The following is a 9,807-nucleotide window of genomic DNA, read 5'->3' on the forward strand; positions in this document are numbered from 1 at the left end:
TTACCTTTGCTTGATCAAATCCTTGAATTCCAACACTTTCTCTTTAATTTTTCCCACCTAGGGTTTGTTCTTCCTTGGTTTCTGTTCTCTTCTGGTTTGGCTGATCACTATGGGAGAAATGGGCTGATTTTTTTTGCCTTTTTATAAAGAGATAATAAAATAATAAAAACATGACACATGACATTTCCTTATTGGTTCAAATTTTAAATATTTAACTTTTAATTCTTTAATTCTCAACCACACATTTCTCATGTTTATCCATTTTCATGATGAATAAAATCCCTTGGTCTGGACAAACGTCGAGGTGAAAATTTACCGAATTGGCCACGGGGTGGCAAAATTACCATTTCGCCTCTATACTCCAAATTATACCAAAAATAAAATTTTTCACTTCTAAACCAAATCATACTCCAATAAGTTAGATGGGCCAAAAAAAAATCTTTTCTAAAAATTTCATTTTTTCCCCAGGTGGCAAATGACCAGTTTTTGCCCATAGATAGTGAAAATTTTGGTTGACTCCAAATTGATCCTCGAACTCCGATTTACCATTTTGAGTCATCCCTGAATTGTGAAACTCTTAATTTCACCTTAAAATTCCTATTTGAACTAGTTCGAGGCTTAATCGACTTAATGATACCATTAGGGGCAATATCATCTTTTAACGATTTCTCAAACTTCCTAAATATGTGACCATTCTATTGAGCATGTAAATGATGTCATAATTATTTTATAAAACAGGGTTTGACGTATAATTAGTTCTAAACTAAAATTGTGTGGAGAAAAGGACTGATGTTGATTTGTTAGAAAAAACATTCTCTATTTTCGCTTCTCAAATGTGCTCTTGCAACAGCAATATTGTGAAAATGCTTTAAGAAATACTCTAAACTAAGTTAATGTCTCCTTGTGGTTGAGGAAAATAACGAGCTATTTGTGAAAAATCATGAATCTCGCCCAACTGGTTCTTCTCTATTCCCTGAAGTGAATGCGACATCATTTAGAAATTCTAGTCGTGGATGTGGAAGAGGTCGTCATCACAACGTAGTGGTTACACAAATTATTATTTTGATAATAAAAACACCCATCAGAGTAGATAAATAATGAAGAGATACAAGAAAAACATAAAGGTAGACAAAATAAAAATAATATAAAAAATGTCTGTTATCGATATGGCATGAAAGCCATTAGTCACGTACATGTCGTATGTCAAAACATCTTATTGAACTTTATCAAGCATCACTAAAAGATAAAGAAAAAAATATCGAAACAAATTTTGTTGAAGATGATAGCCAAGTTGATATAACACACTTAGATGTTGCTGATTTTTTTTGCTCACCCTAAAAGATGGATTAATCATTTGATTGGTGATTGAAATCCCAATAATGAAATTTCTTAAATTATTTGTTGATGTTTTTTAGTACAACTCTATTAGGAACTTGATATGTTTAGTATAATTCTATTAAGAAATTTATGTATTTTAATATGTCTATTAGGAAGTTTTTTTTATGTGTTTTAATAATAAAGTTTATATTTAATATTCTCTTATGTAAGTTTTTTACTATATATATTTTATTTTCTTGCAAGAAAATATGGATATTCATTTGGTTAAATCCAAAATTAATGATGAAGATATCTGTCTAATAGACAGTGCTACAACGCACACTATATTTAAAGATAAAAAATATTTTTTTCACTTAATAACGGAAGAAGTTAATGTCAATTCAATATCTGGTAATACAAAATTAATTGAAGGTTTCGAAAGAGCCAATATTTCACTACTTGGAGGAACAAAGTTTATAATAAAAGATGTATTATTTTCTATTAGGTCTCAAAGAAACATATTAAGTTTTAAAAATATTTATTTGAATAGATATCATATTGAGATAACGAATGAAAGAGACACTGTATACCTTTATATTACATTTATTATATTGGGTAAAAAATGTGTATTGAAAAGATTACCCATTTTGTCATTTGGAATGTACTACACAAAAATTAAAATGATTTAAACTTATGCTATAGTAAACCAAAAATTTACTGATAATTTCAATGTTTGACATGACCGGTCAGGCCATCTTAGATCAATAATGATGTGAAAAATTATTGAAAATTCATGTGATCATCCATTGAAAAATCAGAAGATTTTTCAATCTAATGAATTCTTATGTACTGCATCTCTCAAGGTAAATTAATTATAAGACCATCACTAGCTAAAGTTGGGATTGAATCCCTTATATTTTTGGAACGTATTCAAGGTGATATATGTGGACCCATACATCCATCATGTAGACCATTCAAATATTTTATGGTTGTAATAAATGCATCGACAAGATGGTCACATGTGTACTTATTATCAACTTGCAATTTAGCATTTGTAAGATTACTGACACAAATAATTCGTTTGCAAGCATATTTTTCTGATTATGCAATCAAGACAATTCGTCTTGACAATGGTGGTGAATTTACGTCTCAAACTTTTAATGAATATTGCATATCAATTGGAATAAATGTTGAACAATCTGTTAGTCATGTTCATACACAAAACGGTCTAGTAGAATCGTTTATCAAACACTTTAAGCTTATTGCAAGGTTATTACTTATGAAATCCAAACTCCCAATTTTTTTTTGGGCACATGCCATTTTATATGTAGCAGCACTTGTACGCATCAAGCCAACAAGTTATCATAAATTCTCCCCTACATAATTGGTTTATGGTCAAGAACCAGATATTTCTCATCTAAGAATTTTTGGATGTGCAATATATGTTTCAATTGCTCCACCACAACACACAAAGAAAGGTCTTCAAAAGAGGTTAGGAATATATGTTGGATATGAATCACAATCTATAATTAAATATCTAGAACCCTTAACAAGAGATTTATTCACTGCAAGGTTTACTAATTGTCATTTTGATGAAATAACTTTTTCGACATTAGGGGGAGAAAATAAGTAGTTAGAAAAGGAAATATCCTGGAATACATTATCATTATCTAGTTTTGATTCTCACATAAATCAATGTGAATAAGAATTTTAAAAGATAATTCATTTGCAAAATATAGCAAAATAGCTGCCAAACGCATTTACTGACCTAAAAAGAGTAATTAAATCTCATATACTAACTGTAAATGCTCTAATCAAAATTGATGTAGGACAATCTGCTATTGCTAATGAATCTAAGACATGCCAGAAGCGTGAGAGACCAATCTATTCCAAAGATAAAAATCTTCGAAAAAGAAAAGGAGTAAATATTTAAGATGGTTAAGAAGAGGAAATAAAAACTCTAGAAAAGACCCTTGACATAATTCTAGAAGAAATTCAAGTACCTGAAATCAATAAAAATGAAGAGATCTCAATAAATTATGTCATAATGGGAAAAAGATGGAATCGAAATGAAAAAAACACCGATGATATTTTTTACATACAATGTAACACTCAATATTATGAAAGAAAATGAGGGTCTTGAACCTACATCTGTTGAAAAATATAGACATAAAAATGATTGGCCAATGTGAAAATACGCAATCAAAGTGGAATTGAATTCACTTGCAAAATGTGAAGTTTTTGGACCTATAATCTATACACCAAATGGTGTAAAACCAGTGGGATATAAATGGGTATTTATGCGGAAATGAATTGAGAAAGAAGAGATTGTGAGATATAAAGCACGGCTTGTCGCACAAGGTTTTACCCAAAAACTTGGTATTGATTATGAAGAAACATATTCTCCTGTGGTGGATGTAATTACATTTTGATATTTAATTAGTCTAGCAATACATGAAACGCTTGATATACATCTCATAGATGTAGTTACAACCTACTTATATGGCTCACTTGATAATGATATCTATATGAAAATCCCTAAAGGATTTAAGTTGTCTGAAGCACAAAATTTAAATTCTCGAGAAATTTATTCGATCAAATTAAATAAATATTTATATGGATTAAAACAATCCGAGCGCATGTGGTATAATCGCCTTAGTGAATATTTGTGTAAAACCTGACCTTATAAAATACTTGTCATGACATACATGTGATGGATAGCATGTTTGCATGCTAGGAGAGTCCCGAAAAATTTACAAAAGTCGGTATTGTACCTAGAGGAACAACAAAGTTGATTTAAGCCTCGAACTAGATCAAATAGAGATTTTATGGTGAAATTGAAAATTTTATAGTCAATGAATGACTTAAAATGGTGATTCGGAGTTCGAGGATTAATTTGGAGTCAAATCAAAATTTTTACTATTTAGGGGTAAAATGATAATTTTGCCTCCTGAGGATAAAATTGAAATATTGAAAGAATTTTTTGATCAAGATTGATCACATTTGACTCATTGGAGTATAATTTGAGGTTGATAAGTGAAAAAAATTGTAATCTCGGTATTTTGGAAGCATAAGGGTAAAATGGTAATTTTGCCATTTCAGGGGCAAAATTGTAATTTTACACACTCGACACTTGTCCAGCACATGGATTTTACCCAATTTTATCATGGATAATTGAAGGGATTTATATGGTGGAGAAAGAAAGCTTAATAGTTAAGAAATAAAAATGGGCCAATGAAATGGTGACACATGGCATGTTAATATCCATTTATCTTTTTAGCTTTAAAATCAGCAAAAATCAGCTTATTTTCTCTTCATGTGGCCGGCCATAGCAAGAACAAAGAGAGAAAAAGAAAAACAAGAAACCTAGGTGAGAAAATTAAAGAAAAAGTGTGAGATTTCAAGGAATCAAGCAATCAAAGGTAAAATTTCTTAATTTTGACTTGTGATCTACCTTTCCCATGCTTTTCTCCTTATTTTCCATGGTTAGATTTCATGTTTTCATGGTGAATTCATGGCTTCCCAAATGGGTATGGAGAGAGAATGAAGTTAGATTGATTTGATTTTAAGTTATGTTAGTGTTTTAAGTTAGTTTAGCATATTTAGAAACAAAACAATAAGAAAAGAATTCATTTTCCCCCATTACCATCATTGGCCGAATTTCCTAGGGAGAATATTGTGGTTGAATTTGATGATATTTTGGTGATATTTGATGTTAGGTGAGGCTAGAAATTAAATGAAAAATTTTAGTGTGAAAATACGAATTTTTGCTCAACATTTAGACATGTGTAATTATTGACCCAGAATCGATAAATTGAACCTCATTCATAGTCACTGAGGTAATTTAGGTATAATTGGAGTGTAGAAAATGAAAAAATCGATTTGGAGTTAAATTGAAGATTTTAGCTGATTAGATCGAGAATAGTGCGAATTAGGTCGAATACCGTATTTAAACAGCTATTCGGACATTTTTGCATTTCATATCATGCATTAGTAGCCTAAATTAGTTTAATTTCAATTTAGTATCAATGTGGTGAATTTCTCAATTTTTGTACTGTGTTAAGGTGGTGAGTCCTCTGATAAAGGCAAGAAAATTGCATCCAAGGACCAGTAAACAGAGTACTTCGAAAGTCTGCATTCTAGACATTGTGAGTAAACTTACTGTTATTTTAATTATCTAGGGTGATTTTTAGATGATTTCATGAATTCTATGGAAAAATGGATTTAAAAGGTAAATTTTCATGTTTTATGAATAAAGGTGTTCCGATGAAATTAAATTATAAATTGTTTTGAAACTAATAATGATTTTGAAAAAAATAGAGTGCACGGAGACTGTTAATTGTGGCAATTTGATTGTTTAAATTGATGGCTTATGTTATATTGTTATTGTGTTGGCATGACTAGCTAGGCTGTGTTTTATGAATTGTATGAATTGTTTTATTTTACCCTTGCAGGCTGGGTAGTATTTCATTAGCCTTGTCATGCCGTCAAAATTTTATTATATGGTGGATACATATTAATTAATCACTACAGTGGGGGATTTCTGTGGACCAGCCTTTTAGAAGGGCACAGTAAACCCCATTATATTCTTACCTCGAATGGAGAGGCGCGTAGGGTATCTCCTGGGGTAAAGTTTAGGGTTCACTTCACGCCAAACCACCACGTGAGGGGGAACTTAGCCAACGCCAAGGAACGGCTATGTTTCAAAATAAAAATATGATTTATGCGAAATGTGAATTTTTAACAGCCTTAGCGGTCTCGGTAGGATGCCTCGACCAAGGTGTCTATGAGAATGGATTTATGGCACAAGCCTAATTTTTATGAGATTCATAAGCCTCTTCACGTATTTTAAATGAAATGTATTCTAATGCTGTGACCCAGTTTACGATGATTTACTTTATTGTCTTCATGTACTCAACTCTAGATGTTTATGATGATGTCTGTTTACTCATTGAGATTTTATAATCTCATCACCCTCTTTTCCATCTATTTCAGGTTCAGTATAGACTGTAAATAGCTGATCTCATCGAGGACTACCGTTAGATCTGCATTTTCCAAACTGTAGGTTCACAGTCCTCTTTACTTTTGTTTATTCGGAAACCCTCTTGTTATTGTAAATTAAATTACATACTCTGACTTACTGTATTACATTATGTATGAATTTATTTAGCTTTTACGCTACAAAAATTATTTACGTATAACTCTACAAATATTATTTTATAAGAAAATAGAATATTTTACTTAACATTTCTTTTATTTTCTTATTATATCCAAATAATCAAAATTTCGTTTTAAATGAAGATTTTAGACTTTAAAACTCACTTTTGATTATGAATTATATATTTTGTACTCGTATATTACATTTTAACCGGTTTCAAAATTTTTGAGAAAAAATGACTAAAATATCCTTGTGAGACAAAAATTATTATTTTATTTGTTTTGAGTTGGAAACAACTTAAAATCTTTTAGAACATGATTTTCGACAATAGTTACTCACGGGGGAATTGAGATACTGATTTAAGCCTTGCGGGGTCTCGGTTGGTATTTCGAAAAATGAGTGTCTATCGGGGTATCGCGGCGGTTGTCACGGGCTCGATGAGAGTTTCGGGTCGTGACAATTTGTCAAAAGAAGGCTATAAAAATGATCCTATATGCCCATGTATTTTTATAAAAAGGTTCGGATCTAAATTTGTGATAATTACTGTTTATGTTGATGATCTAAACATTATTGAAACTCTTGAAGAGTTATCAAAAGTCATGGATTATTTAAACAAAAAATTTGAGATGAAAGACTTTGAAAAAATAAAGTTTTGTTTGGGTCTTCAGATTGAACACTTGACAAATGGAATTTTTATCCATCAATCTAATTATATAGCGAAAGTGCTAAAATGATTTTATATGGACAAAGCACACCCATTGAGTTCACCAATGGTTGTAAGATCATTAGATGTAAAAAAAAACCCTTTTTCGACCTCGTGAGGATAATGAATAACTTCTTAGTTTTGAAGTACCACATCTTCGTGTAATTGGAGCACTAATGTATCTTGTTAGCAATACACAACCTGATATATCATTTGCTGTGAATTTATTAGCAAGATATAGTTCTTCTACAACTCGAAGACATTGGAATGGAATTAAACATATACTTTTATATCTCTGAAGAACAATGAATATGGGCTTATATTATTCAAATGCATTAAAATCATATTTAATTGGTTAGTAGATACAGGATATTTATCAAATACACACAAAGCTCGATCCCAGACAAGTTACTTATTCACATATGGCGGTACGCTATTTCATGGCGTTCTGTAAAACAAACTATAGTTTCTAGTTCTTTTAATCATGCAGAAATTTTAGCAATTCACAAGGCAAGTCGTGAATGTGTCTGGTAAAATCTGTAACTTAACATATTTGAGAAACATGTGGCTTGTCAATTAAGAAAAAAATTCCAACAACATTATACGGGGATAATACTGCTTGCATAGCACAGTTAAAGGAAAGATACATTAAAGGTGATCAAATAAAACATATTTCGTCAAAATTCTTCTTCACTCATGATCTCCAAGAAAATGGTGAGATTAGTGTTCAACAAATTCGTTCAAGTAAAAATCTAGCGGATTTGTTTACTAAAGTCCTTCCTATTACAACATTTGAAAAGTTGGAACAAAAGATCGGAATGCGCTATTTTAAAAATCTTAAATAATGCAGTCATTAAGAAGAATAAAATACGTGCTGTACTCCTTTCCTTTTTCAAGGTTTTTCCCACTGGATTTTTCTTGATAAGGTTTTTAATGAGGCAGTATCTTAAAATCGTATTCTTGAAAAGAATTATGTACTTTTTTTCCTTTACTCGGATTTTTTCCATAAGGTTTTTTCTTCGTAAAGTTTTAATGAGGTATATTCTTATTATAATGGATATTCAACGGGGAGTATTATGAATATTTTTGTGAATATTCATTTATGTTATCTATATCTAGATTTGATATAAATTAGATTGGATTAGGATTTAATCCATCTAATCCCTAAGTGTTATCTTCATCTTGTAAATTCTATTGTGATAATGGGGTTATTTACTTATAAATAGCCCCCCTCAGTTCATTTGCAAATACACACTTCAATAAGATATCTTTTCTCCCTTTAAATACTTTTTTTCTTCTTTTTAAGTATTCCTTCAAGTTGTCTTTATTTGTTCTTTAAGTTATATTTTCATAACAACTCTTAATATTAATGAAGTTTTGGAGAGTATTTACCTTATTTATAAGCCTAACGTAGCATCTGTTGGAGTGAGAGAACATCTAATATCTTCTTTTTTTTTCTTTTTGTTTTTGGAACTTCACATTTGAACTTTTCGTTGGAAAATAATATATATCCTATAATGGTATTTATCCTTACAAAAAATAGGTAAAAACTTATCAATAAGTCATGATTGAGTAGCTTTATTAGTCCTATAATTATTATCATATTTTTCTCAAAACCAAACTTTTATAGTCCTATAATTATTATCATATTTTTTCTCAAAACCAAACTCTTAATATTTGCTGCAGCACTAGACATGAACTAAAATACCCCATACTTTGATATAGTGATAAACAAAGTTGATCGAATGCAAATTGAGGTCAATTAAAATATTTAAAAGTGATGAAAGACGAAAGGAGTAGTTTAGGATAAAATATTTCGCAAGTGAGAAAATAATAATAAAATAATAATAATTTTATCGGAGGAGAATTTTTGAGATAAAAAGCAATTCAGAAGTCAAGTGAGGCATAATAAGGTATTTCAAGTACCAATGAGACAAGATAAAAATTTTAAAATATTAATATTTAGCCGGATGTCGAAATCAGTCAAGAAGAAGGATCATATGGTGGATCCAAGTGGGGGAGAAGATGACAAGCCCGACTCTACAAAAATATTTGTCATGACATACATGTGGTGGATAGCATGTTTACATGCTAAGAGAGTCTTGAAAAATTTACAAAAGTCAGAATTGTACCTAGAGGTACAATAAAGTTGATTTAAGCCTCAAACTAGATCAAATAGAGAATTTATGATGAAATTAAGAATTTTAAAGTCCCAGAATGGTTTAATATGGTGATTCGGAGTTTGAGGATCAATTTGGAGTCAAACCGGAATTTTCGCTATCTAAGGGCAAAATGGTCATTTGCCACCTGGGGACAAAATGAAAATTTTTAGAAAAGATTTTGACCCCATTTGACTTATTGGAGTAAGATTTGAGGTTTAGAAGTGAAAAATTTTAATTTCGGTATAATTTGGAGTAAAATGGTAAAATGGTAATTTTACCACGCAGAATCAAAAATTTAATTTTTGAAAGGATTTTGATCAAATTTAATTATTTGGAGTGGGAAATGAGTATGAGGAGTGCAAATTATGCATTATGGCAAATTTTCAATTTTTGGGATAAAAATGTAATTTTTGAAAAGTTCGGGGGCAAAAGTGTAATTTTGAAAAATTTGCGCCGCCAAAACTTTG

At 30.5% G+C, this 9,807-nt stretch overlaps 1 long non-coding RNA gene across 1 annotated transcript; it reads left to right on the plus strand.

Moving 5' to 3' along the window:
• LOC108662298 lies at positions 4,697–6,354 on the plus strand. Its single transcript, XR_001928198.1, has 3 exons — positions 4,697–4,739; positions 5,382–5,465; positions 6,313–6,354. It is a non-coding gene; the product is annotated as an uncharacterized LOC108662298 (long non-coding RNA).

The sequence above is a fragment of the Theobroma cacao genome, chromosome 1, assembly GCF_000208745.1.
Source record: "Theobroma cacao cultivar B97-61/B2 chromosome 1, Criollo_cocoa_genome_V2, whole genome shotgun sequence".
Classification (NCBI taxonomy): Eukaryota; Viridiplantae; Streptophyta; class Magnoliopsida; order Malvales; family Malvaceae; genus Theobroma; species Theobroma cacao.